This window comes from Aquarana catesbeiana, linkage group LG01, assembly GCF_042186555.1.
Source record: "Aquarana catesbeiana isolate 2022-GZ linkage group LG01, ASM4218655v1, whole genome shotgun sequence".
Lineage (NCBI taxonomy): Eukaryota > Metazoa > Chordata > Amphibia > Anura > Ranidae > Aquarana > Aquarana catesbeiana.
The window spans coordinates 314,151,110-314,168,743 of NC_133324.1; positions in this window are offsets into that span (position 1 = coordinate 314,151,110).

Here is a 17,634-nt window from a genome sequence, read left to right on the forward strand (position 1 = left end):
GAGACTCACCTCACAAGGGATACTTTATGCAATATCCCTGGGTGGGCAAGGCTTATCACTCCAGTCACTCTGCCTATTCACACGGAGTGAGTGTGTTAATTCATAAATCCTTTGCTTACCAGGAATTAGACTCAATGATTGACCCACTGGGGCGATATGTGTTTCTGTATTGCAGACTGTTTACCTTAACTGTGATTATTGCATTTGTGTATATCCCCCCTCCATTTTCTAGAGAGATTTTACAACACCTTCTGTCATATTTGGTTGACAAGCCCGAAGCCCCACCATAATTCTGGGAGACTTTAATGGCTACCTGGATCCTAGGTTGGACAGGCATCCTCCGGTCCAGCCTCCGTCAGGCAGAAGAGGCACTATTCTTAGCTGTTTGATGGCGGAGGTAGGATGGACAGATGTATGGCAAATGAAACACCCTACAACCAAACAATTTTTGTGCTTCTCCAAAACGTATGGTTCTCTTTCCTGCATAGACCTGTGTGTCGGCTCTTCAAATACCCTTAACCTAGTTACTAAAGTAGAATACTTTCCCAGGGGGATATCAGATCACTCCCCAATGGTGGCACATCTAACTACACATCCAGCTATCTCCCTGCCGAAAGCCCCATGGAAACTAAACGCCTTTTGGCTGAAATTTTTTTTCTTCCAATGAGAGGGTGGTAATACAAATATAGGGATTTTTCCATGACAAGCAAACATATCTAGATGCTTCATTGAAATGGGATTCCTTTAAAGTGGAGGGCCACCCTGAAAAAAAAAAATTACACCAAAAATCCTAAAAAAAATTTTAAAAAAAATTTAAAAAAAAAAATTAAACTTACCTAAACCCTTGTTGCTAGGCAGTCTTCCTAATCTGCCTGCGTCTTCTGCTCCTCGGTGAGTGGCCCCGTTGTCTTCTGGGAACTGTGTGTGTTCCCAGAACACCACGGGGCCATTCACAGAGTGCCGCGCCGCTCGCGCGTGCGCAGTAGGAAACTGGCAGTGAAGCCGCAAGGCTCCACTGCCTGTTTCCCTTACCTAGGATGACGGTGTAGGGACCCGGGAGCCGAGGGACCGACGGCCGACATCGCGGGCACCCAGGACAGGTAAGTACTTATGTAAAGTCAGCAGCTACAGTGTTTTAGGATCTCAACTGGTTCAGGGAGTCCTGGCAAGATATCCATGCCTCCCTCGCAGAGTAGGATGGGTCTGTGAGCTCCAACTATCATACTTGATCTTCCACCCACTCCAGGAGGGCAGAGGAATTATATTTTATGGCTGCAATTTCTGCTATTAAAGTGCCTCTAAGGCAGGCCTTATAGTTCTCCCCAGGCCACCATACGTATGTCTGACAGGATGTCCCCGGTCTTTGCACTGGGCAGGGGGACCAGGCAGGGATGCCCACTGTCCCCCTGCTCTTTGCACTTGCTATTGAAACTCTTGCAGCCCAGGTGCGCGGCTGCCCACAAATCAAGGAATTTCAATTTGGTGAAATGCATGAGAAAATCATGCTTTACGCAGACAACATGCTCCTCTTTTTATAAGACGTGGACCACTCACTATCCAAGACAATGCCCATCATTGCTGATTTTGGCCACTATTCTGGCTTTACCATCAACTGGTCCAAATCCGCATTGATGTTTTTCTGGACGAGGCACCTGGGCTGCAAACAGTACATCCCTGTCCTATCCCTATATTGACTACCTTTAAATACTTGGGCATTCAAATATCCCCCAAACTTACTGACTACTAAAGCCTTAATATATATCCCATGGGATACCCCATGAAAGCGGCAGCCCAGTGGGAGAAGGACTTAGGCCCTACTTCGGGGGATCAGTGGGAGGAAGCCCGTCAACCTGTTAACACATGCTCACTGAATGTATCACAGAAGGTGTCCCAACTATATATATTTCTGAAAGCACACTATACTCCAGTAAAACTCTAAAAATGGGTAAGCTACCTGACGCATTATATGGCAAATGCAGAAAAGTACCAGGTGATTTTATACATCTCCTCTGGCGTTGCCCCAAGCTCCATAGATATTGGAGGGAGGTCCTGGCCACACTTAACCAGGTATTCCAAACCAACGTTCCTCCAGAACCTGTTGCCTTCTAGGTATACTGGAGGGGGACAATCCAGAGGAAATGACGAGGAAAGCATTCAATAGAGCCTTGTTTCAAGCTAGGAAAACAATACTTTTGGGATGAAGTTTGCCACCCCACCAACAGTTAGGTCATGGATTCAACACTGGATTCAACAAGGCAAAGGGCTTGTCCAATTGAGAGTGTCTATAGACCAAATAGTTACCTAGGGAATTGAACGGGTGAGAGATGCTGCATAATATGAGAGAAAATGCTAGCAAAACATGGATGAAGGGGTGCCACATAGAGGTAGAAGCTGTAGTGTACAGCCATTTACAAATTAATAATGCTCAAGCCATGTTATAATTACTCACCTATACAAGTTCTCTTAATGTTAAGGTTATCTTTTTCTATGTACTTGATCTATAATGCCCCATACACACGATCAGAAATTCCATCAGAAAAAACTTGGATGATTTTTACGACGGAATTCCGCTCAAGCTTGCTTTGCATACACACGAGCACACAAAAGTTCTCTGAACTTTCGACCATCAAGATCGTGGTGACATACAACACTACGATGAGCCAAGAAAATGAAGTTCAATGCTTTTGAGCATGCGTCAAATTGTTTCCGAGCATGCGTGATTTTTTGCGCGTCCAAATTGCATACAGACTAACGCATTTTCAGATAGGAACTTTTTCCGACCGAAAAATAGAGAACCTGATCTCAATCTTTTGCTGGCTGGAATTCTGCCAGCAAAAGTCCGACGGAGCATTCACACGGTCGGAATTTCTGACCAAAAGCTCACATTGGATTTTTGCTGGCGGAATTTCTGATCGTGTGTACGGGGCATACGACGACAACCTGAAGTGTAATGTCATACTTTTATGGCTATTCTTATTACTTTGCAATAAAAACCATTTGACTTTTTAAAAAAAAGTGTTATATTTTCAACTTCATCAGCAGGGGGCACTATATACCACAAAATTAACATGAAACTCTGATCTGGTTAGTGACACTTGCAAAAAAAAAATTAAATACTTGCTTCCAACGAAAGTATAAAGGATTACATTCATCTCTAGATATATGCATATGGATCTTTTGGTGGCCATACACTTTTCGATAAATGATCGATTTATTTTCTGATCGATCTTTTCTGCTAGGTAAAACTGATCTATGGTGGACTAACCATTCACTATATATGCTACACTTGTGGAAGCAGATTTTGATTGACAATTAAGATACAATCATAGCTTACGATTGTAAATTAGCGATCGCAGCTCTGTTTCCACCATGTAACTCCATAATCTGATCAATCAAAATAAGAACATATTCAACAGCAATCATCAAATAACTTTCCACCCTGGCTGATCATCTTAGTTTGATGGAATCCGATTTAAAGGCTAAATCGATCAGAAGGGAAGTTATGACTATTCAGTTGTTTTCAGGTTTGATCATTTTGATCAAATCATACATCAATTGGATAATAAAATCAAAGCATGTATGACCATGTGGTCACGATGAAGTGAAGTTCAGTATGAGCAGTTCTTATACTTTGATAAATAAGATTTGGCATTTTTATTTATGACTTTAAAATGTGAGCTGCTGTGTGATCAGTGTGGCTTTCATATCACTAGGACATTTTTTTTTAATTATTTTTATTTTGTTTTATACAATACATATTATAACAAGCCACACAACGTGGGCTGCAACCGGCCACAAACACTAGGAAATATTTTAAAGTGAAACTTCAGGCAACTAATTTAGAGTGGACCTTTCCCTCCTTTCACTAAGATTCACATCAGCATGCAGCTCTGCATGCTGATGTGAAATCGCCTGACTTTTGTGGGGCCATTTTCGCCTAAATGCAAGAGACCCAGTGGAGGTCCCCTGCGATTGCCTGCCAGCAGGAAGTCCAATTGAAAACAATGGGAGGCTGACAGCTCCCAAAGCTATTCACAGCAGCTCACATGTATTCGCTCGTGGACCAATTACCTACAATTGGTTAAACCTGGACATAGACATTGGCCTTAGAGGCATAAAATTGCATAATTTTTTTCTGTGATATGTAAATATTCAAGGTTCTCTTGGGATTCTGTAATAAGTATGTAGCACTCACCCCCAAAGGGACTGCTTGAAATAAACAGGTTCTCCCTAAACAGTACAGGGGCCGCCAAAAGAACACGCACACAGTTCCAAGCACACTGACACTTGGGGTGTCTTTTTAGGATTTATTGCAGAAGAATTTTACAGGGGGGGTGGGTTAGGGTCACAGGTACTTCAAAACATTTAGCAACATCAACAAGAGGACAGACTTCTCTCTAGTCTCTTGATAGTAGCTCTCCTGGAGGTGGCAATAAATGGTCAGTATATCTAGGGTCTCACAGCTGCAGGCTATAGGACAATTGTGACGGGCCACCTGGCACCCCACCTGGGTACCACTGTCAAGATACAGCTTCCTCCACTCAGGAACCAGGTATTTTAACTGAGAATTGCACCCAAGAACTAGACGACACTAACTTAGGTGCACACTGGAACTGACTTCATTGTAAATAACCCAGAATATATACAGCACCACACAAAATCAGATAAGAGCTTGATCACATTATCCTAAACCATGCAAACTTTAAACAGTAATATCGTCAGTATGTCTAACAGTACATTTAATCAACAGATAACATAAACATAAACACATAAATATCCCACAATAGTTTGATAATAAGGTGAAGTGGAAATGAAGAAAGAGCTGCGCTAAACCAAATAAAATAATAAATGCAATGAAGTGACCAAAGCAGCTGACACACAAACAAACCAAGTCCACTAAGTATACAAAAAACCAAAGTGCAGCGCTAGCAGTATCCAGTATATACTAGACACATATGTGAAAAACAAATAAAATAATTATTGAACGTATACATATAACACCATCCAATGTGAAAAGCCAGGCAAAACCCCTGCTTTAATTAGAGTGTCCAAATAAAAAAACAGGACAGCAAATGGTGAAAGTCCATAACATGTGAGGTAAAGAAAGGTGTCTTCTCCAAACGGAGCATAACAGTAGACGTTGGGAGGCATGTGTGCACTCAAATGGGAAGGCGACAGCAGATACCACAGCAAATAGATCTCCAATGAGTATAAATAGATACCCTTACCAGATCCGTAGGACGCACATACCGTATAGCAGTGCGTCAAATAGGCATAAGGGGATGATCTCCCGTGATATCCAGCCGGATGGTATCCCACAGGATATGCAGGAGCTGTTCGACTTCTACCTGTGATCATCGCTTCCTTTCCGTGACTGTGACCTGTGGGATACCATCTGGCTGGATATCACGGGAGATCATCCCCTTATGCCTATTTGACGCACTGCTATATGGTATGTGCGCCCTACGGATCCGGTAAGGGTATCCATTTATACTCATTGGAGATCTATGTGCTGTGGTATCTGCTGTCGCCTTCCCATTTGAGTGCACGCTCGCCTCCCAGCATCTACTGTTACCCTCCGTTTGGAGAAGACACCTTTCTTTACCTCACATGTTATGGACTTTCACCATTTGCTGTCCTGGTTTTTTATTTGGACACTCTAATTACAGCAGGGCTTTTGCCTGGCTTTTCACATTTGATGGCGTTATATGTATATGTTCAATAATTATTTTATTTGTTTTTCAGATATATGTGTCTAGTATATACTGGATACTCCTAGCGCCGCACTTTGGTTTTTTGTATAATAAGGTGAAGTAGACACAATACTAGCAGACAGACAGAAACAATTGGTGACTCAATTAACAATGGGGCTTCACACCTAGGAGGCACACAATGGGATATTATACAATGAGGAAAAAAACACCTTAATAAATAGATTATAGGAGGTGACCTCAGCATCATGTTGTTTTGAGCTGATTATATTAACATCTATTCTGAGTCTTGGGGTGGGTATGAAGCAGTTATTGCTGGTTTGGGCACAGAGGCCCCAAATCTGTATCCAGGTCCTAGATTCCCAGAGGCCGTGTGTTTCGGGGAGACGTGGACCCAAATCGAAAGCATAACTACTCCAAGGGTCCTAAGGGACACACCTCCCAAGAATAGAGCCCCCTTAAATGCCAGGGCCCATAGTCAGTAGGCAACAGGCTACCTTGCAGTCCACTCCAACATCTCCTGTCCCTCTGGAGTCTGTCACAGCAATCTCTGGCCACTGATTCCCATCTGCTTTTACAGTACTATCAGTCCCCAGTAGGATCTCTACCTAGAGTATCCCAGGTGCTTTGTGCCACCCAGTCTCAATGGGTAGATCCTTAGTGAGAGAATGACAAAATCTTCCTTCAGACTAGGACTCTGAAACAGTGTCCTTCAGCAGCTATCCCTCTTCAGCGATTCTCCTCAGGCCTTCAGCCCATTAGCTGCTTAGGCCCAAAACAGTAGTCTCTTGTCTCAGTGATCCTTCTCTCAGGGGCAGCAGCCCCAAAAATACTGGAACCCTCCTTGGTGAGGAACGAACAATCTGCTCAGGCCTTACCTATTTATTACCTTCCCAGCCAGTTTCTGGATGCCCTTTTACAGGGATTAGTTATGGTATGATAAATATTCTGCTGATCATGTGAATCTCCCACTCTATTCTCTGGGAGCTTCTTCCAAAGGCAGGGGGAAGCAATGAAACTCTCAGCTCAGAAACCTATTAGATCAAAGCAACCACTCCACTCACTATAGTGGAGCTAAAAGTTAAAATTTAACTAGCAGCCTAACTAGAAGGCCACTATACCTAATTGTTTTTTTTCTTCCTCTCGTGAGAAAGTATGCCACTTGCTCTTATTATGTGAACTATGCGGATATTGCATTACAAAAAAAACAAGGTTTATTGGGAACTTGTCAAAGGTTATTGAAACATGACTCCCTATTGCACTCTGTTTCTGCCTTTCCAATTACAGGCATGTGTTCATTTTGAAATCAGATAAATAACAGTGAAAATTCATGAAATATGACATCAAATAAATAAATAAACAAATCCAAATGAAGGTGAATAAATCCAAAAATAGTCTAAAAGTGCATCAAGATGAAAAAAATCACAAATTTAGAAAAAAATTGAAAAAAATCGCACGAGATAAAAAAGTTGCATGCAATAACAAAAATCGCATAAAGTGCAAAAAAGTGCAGAAACGCTATAAAAATAGCCACAAGTCGATCCAATTAATATAATACAGTTCCAACGTGAACAAAGTGAGTCTTCGTAAAACAGTTTGTGCAAAAAATAGATGACAGATTCCTCTTAATAACCGTACTCCGTGGTGCGCCACACGTTTCCCCCAGCCTCTCACCTCTAGCAAAGACCCCTAGGGTTAAGTTGAGCCTGCAATCAGGAAGTGGATGAAACACCATCAATCAATCAGTCTCCCCTGATCATCACAGGTCTGGCAAATCTCCAATGGAAGACCTCAAGTTCGACAAGTTGGGTGGAGGCATGCAATAGAAAGGAGTATCCCCATTGTGCAGTATTCAAAACAGGTTTATTCAAAACAACATAGTAACTTACATGTACAGCATAAAATGAACAGCACAGATCCCAATACTTCCGGTCTCGGCCGCGGCCAGAAGTGATGTCACCTGACTCTTCCCTGACACATATCGTCACTGCCCACGTGACTTTATCACCCTGTCCCCCCCGGTGCCTCTAAGACTGAGAACCGAGCGATCTAACACCGCCAATTGCTTGGTTCTCAGAGCTCCCAGAGCAGACAGCTAGTGACTGTCAGTCAGCAGCTCTCTGCTCTGTCCCCCTGGCATGCACTGGAGTGCTGGGCTGTGGAGGGGGTGGGAGCTGGGGGGCTCAGGCTCTCAGCGGCTTGCTGAGAGGCTGAGCCGGGTGCTGGTCCAGGCTTGTGGGCGCATCCTGACTCCCTTGTCGCGATCTTGCCCAGCCTGGACTGGCTCTGTGACATCAGCAGACAGCGGTCTAAAGTCGGGTCACAGGAGTGCAGAACGAACTGTATTACTTTTTTTTTTTTTTTAAAGATATTTTTTATTGCATTTTCTTAACAGACATACATACATACACAAAAAAAACAAACTCACACAAAGTACAGAATGCTCCTATTCCAGCTTATAACTAAGGGGATTGTGCATCATGTAGACACTATACTAGGTAGTGCAGAAATACGTCCTATACGGGTATCAATCTTGGGAGGTAAGTGTTATAGTTCCAAACATTATAACTATGCCAAAGTTCAGCGTAGTAGTACAATACAGATTTCACAGTAAAATCTCCAATTATGGTAGTATGGGGGAGAGGGTCAAAGGACTAGTTAGCCATCTGCCCCAGATTTTGTGGAAAGTTTTTTTCCTCTTTCAGATATCGAAGGTAAGCTTGTATAAATGCAGGGACTCATTAACCAGTTTTAACCATAAACTCCGAGTTGGGATCTCTGATCCCTTCCATGTCAGTAAAAGGGACTTCGTCACATAAAAATAGAGGATACGAACCAATCTCTTGGCCTGAGAGGGAATAGTGAGGTTACCAAAGATGTCCAGAATTCTTGGGGTTGACCATATTTGGGAGACCCGGTGCTGAAGAGATGAAGGAGCCTTCACCCAGAAATCTTGTACTATGGGATAGGTCCAAAAGCAGTGGAGAAAATCAGCTGTTTGGCCACATCCCCGGAAGCATTCAGCAGAGGGGGATATGCCCATTTTATGCATTCTAGCCAGGGTGAGGTGTGAATGATGAAAGAATTTAATTTGGATTACTGGAGGAAATAACAGAGGTCTTAAATGTGTCACAGAATTCAGACCAGTCTTCTTTTGTAATAGGGACATCTAGGGAGTCCCATTTATTTTGTGCTGTCTTAAATCTAGGGTTGGTGTCTGTCACAAGGGCCGAGTAATAGGTGGAAATGAGTTTTGTTTGTCCAGGGATCTCAGACGACCTGAGAGGACTGTCCAGGAAACCAAACTGTGCTCGTATTGCATGTCTAAGTTGGTAATAGTAAAATAGATAGTTATGTGGTAGGTCAAAGTCTAAATGCACCTGAGAGAAGGATTTGAAACTTTGAGGGGTATATATGTGGCATACATACTTGATTCCCCTGGATGTCCATCTTTTGGGGTCAGGCAAGGAGCATATCTCCTTAAGAGTAGGGTTAAACCACAGTGGACTATTGGGAGAGGCCATCCAGGAGTCAGTGGAAAGCTTCGCTACTACAGTTTGGAACAGGGAGAGGGAGGTACGTATAATGGACATGCCTGGTCCAGGTGGCGTGCATCCTCTATATACAATGTTATGGAGAGTTTCAAATGAGGAGACTATAGCTCCTTCAGAGGTGGTACAGGCATTAGTGGGGGATGGGATGGAGCCAATCGTGAATATTAACCAGCTGGGATGCTAGATAGTAAAGGTAGAAGTTAGGGAAAGCCAAGCCAGCCATGTGGGATGGCAGGCGTGGTGTCTCCAGTGAAATGGGGTCGACCATTCCAGAGAAACGCAGTACAAATAGAGTCAATACTTTTTAAAACGGGTTTGTGAATTTTACAAGGGAAATTAGCCATGACATACAGTAATTTAGGAAATTAAATCATCTTGAGGATATTGGCTCTTCTCATGAGGTCTAGGGGCAAATCCTCTCACTGTTTGGTTTGTGTTTGTAATTGGAGCAGTAAGGGGCATAGGTAATTGGTTACGTATAGGGATAATGGCAATTGAATTGTGACTCCTAAGTACCTGAAGGAGGTGGCGACTTGTAGCTTAGTGTCCGATCGAATCTCCGATATGGTAGCTTGGTATAGGGGAAAAAGGATTGATTTGTCCCAATTCACTCGTAATCCGGATAAGTCACCAAATGTGTTAATTTCAGCTAAGAGGTTGGTGAGGGAGTCATGGGGATCTGCTTGGTAAACTAGGGTATCATCTGCGTATAGGGATATCCGCTCCTCTATATCATTTATGGGGAGGCCTTTAATTAATGGAGAGCTACGGATCCGTACAGCAAGGCGTTCCATAGCCAGAGCAAATAAAAGGGGTGATAAAGGACATCCCTGCCTGGTGCCTCTGGTGATTGGGAATGTCTCAGTGACATGGGAATTGATTCGTATGCGGGCTAGTGGTAAGTTATAGAGGAGACGTATCCATGCTATGAGTTGGGGGCCGAACCCGTATAGTTGTAACACCCAAAACAAATAAGGCCATTCCACACTGTGGAAATCTTTGCAGGTGTCCAGTGACACAACAACACGGGTAGGTGAACAGTCATGAGGGTAAGTCAGGCTGTGCAATAGTCTATGGATAGTCATTCTGGTATGAAGCCCCCCTGGTCGCTCCCAACCAATTTTGCAACCACTTTGTTCAGACGATTGGCCAGGACTAAGGCCAGAATTTTGACATCTACATTGATAAGGGATATCGGCTAATAGGAGTCGCATTTAAGGGGATCTTTCTGAGGTTTTAGTATCAAAATGATTAATGCCTCTCTCATTGAGGGAGGAAGTACTCCATCTTTCAAGGCCTCATTATATGTATTGAGTAGGATAGGGCCCAGGAGGTGCCAAATGTGTGTATACCATTCAGCTGGGAAACCATTGAAGCCTGGTGTCTTATGGGTCGGAAGCTGCGAAATTGCAAGGGAGAGCTCTTCTATAGAGAGAGGTTCGTCTAGGTCAGCACGGTCTTGGTCTGACAATTGGGGAAGTGTTGTTTGGGTTAAATATTCGTCAAGTTGGGTCCTAGTAGTATAAAGGTCACGGTAGAAAGATAGGAAGGCGTCTGTTATATCCTGAGGGATGTCGCTAATCTTATCCTGGGATATCAGGATCCTAGGGATTTAGATAGGGGTTGGGTTGGATCTAGTTAGGTAGGCAAGTAGGCGACCGGTCCTATTGCAATTTTCAAACGTCTTCTGTGTGACCTAGGGCATACGTTTTTTAGTAAGGTCCAGCAAGCGGAGCTCGTACTCCCTACGACTATGCAACCACGGGGGGTTAGCTTAGCTGTACTAGGGTACAGAGCATAGGCCGCCTCTGCGACTGTCATTGCAGTTTCTAGTTCCTCAGTGCACTGTTGGGCATTTTTGCGCAAAATACCAGTAATGAACATAAAGGTGCCACTCAGCACTGCCTTGGAGGCCTCCCAGGCAGTGGAGGGCCCAGTAGTGCCCTAATTCACACGCCAGTAGTCTGCAATACCCTTCTGGCATTCATTCTGTACAATCTCATCCTCCAACCAATGAGAGTTTAATTGCCAAATGTAAGGGTCTGCACTCGGCAGGAGGAGGAGATCCACAGAAAGAGGGGCATGGTCAGAAATCCCCCTGGGTAGATAGAAGACCGTGTGAACAATAGGGAGCACATCCACAGGGGCAAATGCCAGATCTATACGAGACATGGTGTGGAAGGAGTCAGCGTGGCAGGAGAAGTGGCGCTCATCTGGGTGCTTCCATTGCTATATCTCAATAAGGTTATACACCTGAGTCCAGTTAACAAATGAGGCATAGGGCCTGCCCCCACCCCTCAAGCGGTCCATGTCAGGGTCAAGTACAGCATTAAAGTCTCCTACGAACAGTAGAGGACCAGGGGATCTAGACAGTAATAAAAGGGACAAGTGAGAGAGTAAATCTGGGGAGAATGGAGGTGGGACATATACATTTACTAATGTAAAGACTGTAAAAACAATACGGAGAGTAATTATAATGAATCTCCCCACAGGGTCTGTCTTTACCAGCAGAATTTCTGCTGGGAGGGACTTTGCTAGCAAGATAGAGACCGCGCGGGAGTAGTTAGTGTGGGTGGCGTGGTATTGTGTAGCCAGCCAGAGACATTTAAGGGTCAGTATTGTAGTACTGATTAGGTGAGTCGCTTGAAGGCAGCTGATATGGGGTTTACATTTTTTTAAATAGGAGAATACCAGGGACCACTTGTGGGGTGAATTCAAACCCCTAACATTCCAAGAAATCAATTTCAACACATTAGCCATAAGAAACTATATCTAGCATAGTAGCATAGGGAGGGCCATAATGAAATGCATCATGACATATATGACATTGTCACGTACAGTCCACGGATTAGCCCCATCATCAGAGATGTAGGTATTAATCAGAGGATTAAGAAATCCTGTGGGTGTTCCAACAGACATCAGGTAGGATAAGCAGAGAGGTAGGCGGCGCTGTCTGGGTTGTTTTCCAAAGCAAGCGTCTAGCCAGGCTATGGCTTCTTTATAGCTAAGGGGTGCCCTGTGTCTTCTAGGGAGCTGATACGTTCTTCCGCCCTTCCCCCCCGTCCTTTCCCACATGTTTTGTACATCCTGCTTCAGTAGGGAAAGATCAATATGGATGCTTTCCATTTGAACAGTGAGGGAGGCCTTACGGTCTTTTATAGCCAGCATGATTTCTGCCAGTGTAGGCTCATCTAGAGAGGGGCCTGGTGAATTGCAGTCCGCTGGCTGAGCATGTAGGGGAGTCTAGGAGTGTTAGGTGGTCAGCCTGGGTGAGAAGGGATGTAGGCAGAGAGTCACTCACTCCTTGTAGGCTGAGCTGAGGTAGAAGAGAGCTGCAGCGTGGCTTCATGCATGGCTGAGGGATCGGTGCCATCCTGCCTCCTGAACCAAGCCAGATGTTCCGCCGTGGACAGGGGCCCATATTTATTTACCATCATACCTGGAATGGATGCCGGCCATCTTTAGAAAGAGTTCAGTGTCACTTGGGAGAATTTTGGATTCAGGATGCCTGCAAGATGCTGCCGGAGCTGTGTATCTAAGCAGCCGCTCTCATGAACCTCAAGCCACACCCAAACGAACTGCATTCCTGTGATCCACAGAAGTACATCCAAAACGAGCTTTGGCTGTACTTCCCCTGTAATGGAAAGGAAAAGAGAAAAAAAACTCTCACAATGTTAAAAAGTGTAGGAACTGGGAAGAAGGAAGCAATTTGAGCAAAAAAAAAAATTAAATAAGGTACCAGGCAGAAGGGAGACATAAATTGTCAGGCCAAAAGGTAGAAGGGCATACTCCATTTATTAAGGTGAGCACACAATCTTTCTGCCGGAGACCGTGACTTTACTGACGATCTTAGAGGCCCCCCTGTTTCTTGTATCTTTTCAGCTATAAAAACATGACCAAATTTTTACCTTATCATTTTATCCAAAACTATGTTTTTCTGCAGGTGGGCTTTGGAATATTTTGGACTACAAAGGGGGTCTGGGCTTGGGGACAGGTGGGGCAATTGCCAGCCCAGTCAGTACTAATAAGATATGTTGGACTGGAGGCCCTGAGTGTAGACACTTTAAATCTGTAAAGGGAGATGATTCTTGATGTCAAAGGGTATGTTGGGAAAAATTATATACTTATGGAATGCCTACCTTTTAACATGACTACCAATAACTGTGGCACCATGGCATACTTTGTGTGATACACCTTCTTTAACCCACAGAAATCACTTTGTTGTAGTGTCCTCCCTGTCCTGCACTGAATGACTTCAAACTATATTCTGTCTGTTGAGAAAAAACTGTACAGTTATGGAACTCCTACCTTTCACCATGACTACCAATAACTGTGACAGCATGGCACGCTTTGTATGATACACTTTCTTTAACCCACAAAAGTCACGTTATTGTAGAATCCTCCCTGTTCTCCCTTGATTGCCTTGGAATTATCCTCTGTCTGTGTCCATTCCTCTCTATTTCATCAATATGACTGATATAGGAAGGAAGGGAAACATAGGAAGGAATATATAGGAAGGAAGGAAAACATCCATTGGTTCATAGGAGTTCAACTCAAAATTATTAACATTTTGACATGTTGAAGAGAAAAAGTGGTCACACACAGGTTCTAATTTTTGAACGTTAATCTCGGAAGCTCTATAAACAGAAGTTTTATTTCATTTAAAAAGTTGTAGTTTTTCTAAAACTGAACTACGGTTATACAAATTTTGTGACCACTTCTTGTTTAGTAAAAACACAATCACTCCCTCAGTTGCTTTAGACAGACAAGATGTGGGTAGAGAACTTCTGAAGACCGATTATATATATAAATCCTGTATAATAATAATAAAAATGATCAAGAATAATAGGTTTTACACAATAATGATAATGAACAATTATCAACAGAATTTGTGTATAATGCTTGCAGCAAGTAAAGAATATGAGTACAATAAAATATTTAATTTTCTATTTGCAGAGGAATTATAATTGTGGATGTGCATGCCTTGAGAGCAGCCTCATCCAACCAGGGTTCCCTGGGACCCTAGGGTTCCTTTAGTGGTCCCTGGTGGTTCCTTGAGCAATGAACAATTTCTATGACTCTTAGATAAGTAACCACTGATTCCAACACAGGCGGTCCCCAAGTTAAAAACATCTGACTTACAAACGACTCCTACTTACAAACTGAGGGAGAAACCAGGAAGTGAGAGCAAATCTACCCCTAGGAAGGGAAATTCAATCCTGTAAAAGTTATCATGGGAAAAAGGTGTCTCCACTGAAGCTTTATCGCCAATCCTTATTTCCACAACATTATTTTTTGGGCCGGAGTTATACTTAAAAAATGTACCTGTTCCAACTTACATACAAATTCAACTTAAGAACAAACCTACAGACCCTATCTTGTTTGAAACCCGGGGACTGTCTATAATCTTTTAGGCTCCATGCACACTGAAGCTCATAAACGGCTATTTTTGGGAGTTTGGGCGTTTTTTTTTTTTACCAGCCCATAAACTCCCCTCTATGTTATCCTATGTGTCCATGCACACATGGATGTTTATCAGCAGTGGAGTTTATGGGCTGTTGTCTGAATGCCCTAAAATCGTGTTTAGGAGCTGTTTTTCTGACCACAAAAAATGCTTAAAAACGTTAGCAGGGGTCCCTTGAGACCTGAAAGTTATTTCAAGGGAACCTCCTTGTTTAAAAGGTTTTTAAAAGTTTTTTCTAAAAAATACCACCAGAGCATCCTGTCAAATCCATATTTGATATTATTTGTATTGGTAATAATAGAATAGCAGCCATTTTAATATCATGATAACATACCTCCCAACTGTCCCTGATTTCGAGGGACTGACCCTGATTTGGAGCAATGTCCCTCTGTCCCTCATTTGTCCCCCTTTCATCCAATTTCTAAATTGCTGTATTTGTACATTTTAAAAGCCAATATAAAGGAATAGTAGTGGTAAAAAAGCACTTGTGGGTTTGATTAACCTTTTTTGGGGTTAATGCTCCTTTAAGGGGGTGTGGCGGGGGGGGGGGCTATGCCTACATACATTTGCTAGTAGGTGTCCCTCATTCCCATCTCAAAATGTTAGGAGGTATGTGATAAGGTGGTGTGCAGCTTAAGATACCACATGTAAAACTGCTTCCATTTACTTTACATGACTTCCATCAGTGTAGGGAAGAGTAAGAAAGGCCATCCTGTCTTACGGGAAGCTATATTATACATTTTCAGACACTGTAATCAATGAAAATGGTTTATGCCTACAGATAAAAAGGTTTATTGTATTATAACATTTATTTTTGTGAACATTTTAATAAGACAAATTATGTGGTACCTAGGTGTATTTTCCTCATTGAAAATATGCACTGTACAATCTTTTCTCTTGTCAATCTGGCTCTGTGGCTTAAAGCAAAGTAACATTGGATAGACAGGTCTTCCTTAGCTGACACTGATAGTCTTACAGATGCTGTCAGCTCTTATCGTTCACATGCTGGATAAAGAACTGCACAGCCAATCTGCCTTGGAGAAGAATTGATCTGGCGAAAAAGTGTTTCTGTAAATTGTTTGGTTAGGCAGCTTCAGTGATTGAATAGCTGGAAATTCATAGATGTTCGGTTGACGAATAATTGTAATCTCTGATGTAATAAAGTTTTTACTAATGAATGTATTAAAAATAATCTGTCAACAAACAATTAAATGTTATTAAAATGTACCTGTGGAGCAAATGTGGATTTTCTTCATTGTATGTGGAATTGCCCAATTGCCTTCTGGTGGGAGGTGAGCACTTCCCTTTCCATTGCTCTGGGCTTGCCTAATATTCTACACCCTAAGAACTGCCTTTTGAGCATCTTTGGAGATTTGTCCCTTTCTAAGTATAATAAACAGCTGCTGCATATACTTTATTTATATGTAAAGAAGGTCGTCTCTGTCTTGGAAAGGTGCCCCTACCCTGTTGCTTGAGGCCTGAAAAACTATAGTTAATAGTAACCTCCCATTGTATAGGCTAACCTATGAGCTCTGAAAATTACCTTGATTCTTTGAGAATGTATGGGGCCGCTGGGTCGACAGTCCTCATACAGTTGCCTCTGTGGATCCAGGAACCTGGTTGTTCACAGTCCCCAATTGTATAACCCTTTGGTTGTTATTGATAGCACCAGTTTTGTTATGCTGGATAATCTGCTTACTGTATACTCAACTGTATGCAGGCTATGTTGGGCTGTGTTGTTGTTATAACGGGGTTTTTTTTTTTTCTTGTATGTAATCTTTTTTTTATGTGTTGTAAAACTCAATAAAAATATCTTTAAAAAATAAATAAATACAGTGTACATGTTACCAGCCTGCTCCTAAATTTTGGTTGGTTTTGTCTGTAATTGATTTTTTTTTTTTTATGAAGCAGCAATAGGCCTGAATCGACTGGTGGAGGTAGTAGCCACAGATGTAAAGTGGAAGCCAAGTTTACCTTCAAAAAAAGCCAAAGACCTTAACTTCATTCAGATTGGCTAGTGACAAAACCACTTTCATACCCTGGTACCCCAAACCAATGTTATACCCTGGTAGCAGTGAGCCCGCACTTCATCCCTAATTCATGAATTAAATTCTCTATGAGTAAAAAATGTACCTCAAATATCCAACTCATTCATCTATAGTACATTGTATATTGGTATTGTCACACCATGCATTTTTTTAACACAGAATTTTTTCAATAAATAGCATAGTATTAAGGAGGGGGTATTGAATGCGTAATTACTCTGTGTGCAAGTTTGTCTCAGCACAGCTTGATTGACTTTACCGGCAGGCACAGAAATTTTTTAATCAGGGCTGTACTTTAGAAATTATTGCTTACTGTGGACAGAGTTTCTGGACAAAACTTTCCAGGTTTGTACTTTCACTTTATGACCAGTAAGAGGAGCACAAGTGCTCAGACTTTTCAGTGGCTCAGTTAATGTGTAGCGAAGAAAAGTGCAGACAGAAGTGTACAGCCAGTATCATCTCTACCTCAGTACTGCCACTAGTATAATCTCTACCACATTAGAAATTATACTAGAGAGAGCAGTTGTGGGGGATAATCCCTTGTCACGTTAAGCACAATTCAAAAGTGAACGTTAGTCACTCTTCTGACCCACTCCAATGTTTTTTTTTTTTTACTTTTGGATTGTTTTGTTGTGCATTAAAACACTTTTATTTATAGCATATCATGTCCCCAGAAACATATGCAGTTAACTTTGCCGATGCAAACCAGCATTTTATGTGCAAATGCTATAGACACCAAACATAGGATGTTGTCCTTAAAGGCTGCCTGCGAAGTCCCTCTTTTATTTCGGATTGATCATTGCCATGTTAGAAAGTGAAACAATTCCAATTTTATAGCCTGGATCAACCGCTTAAACTGT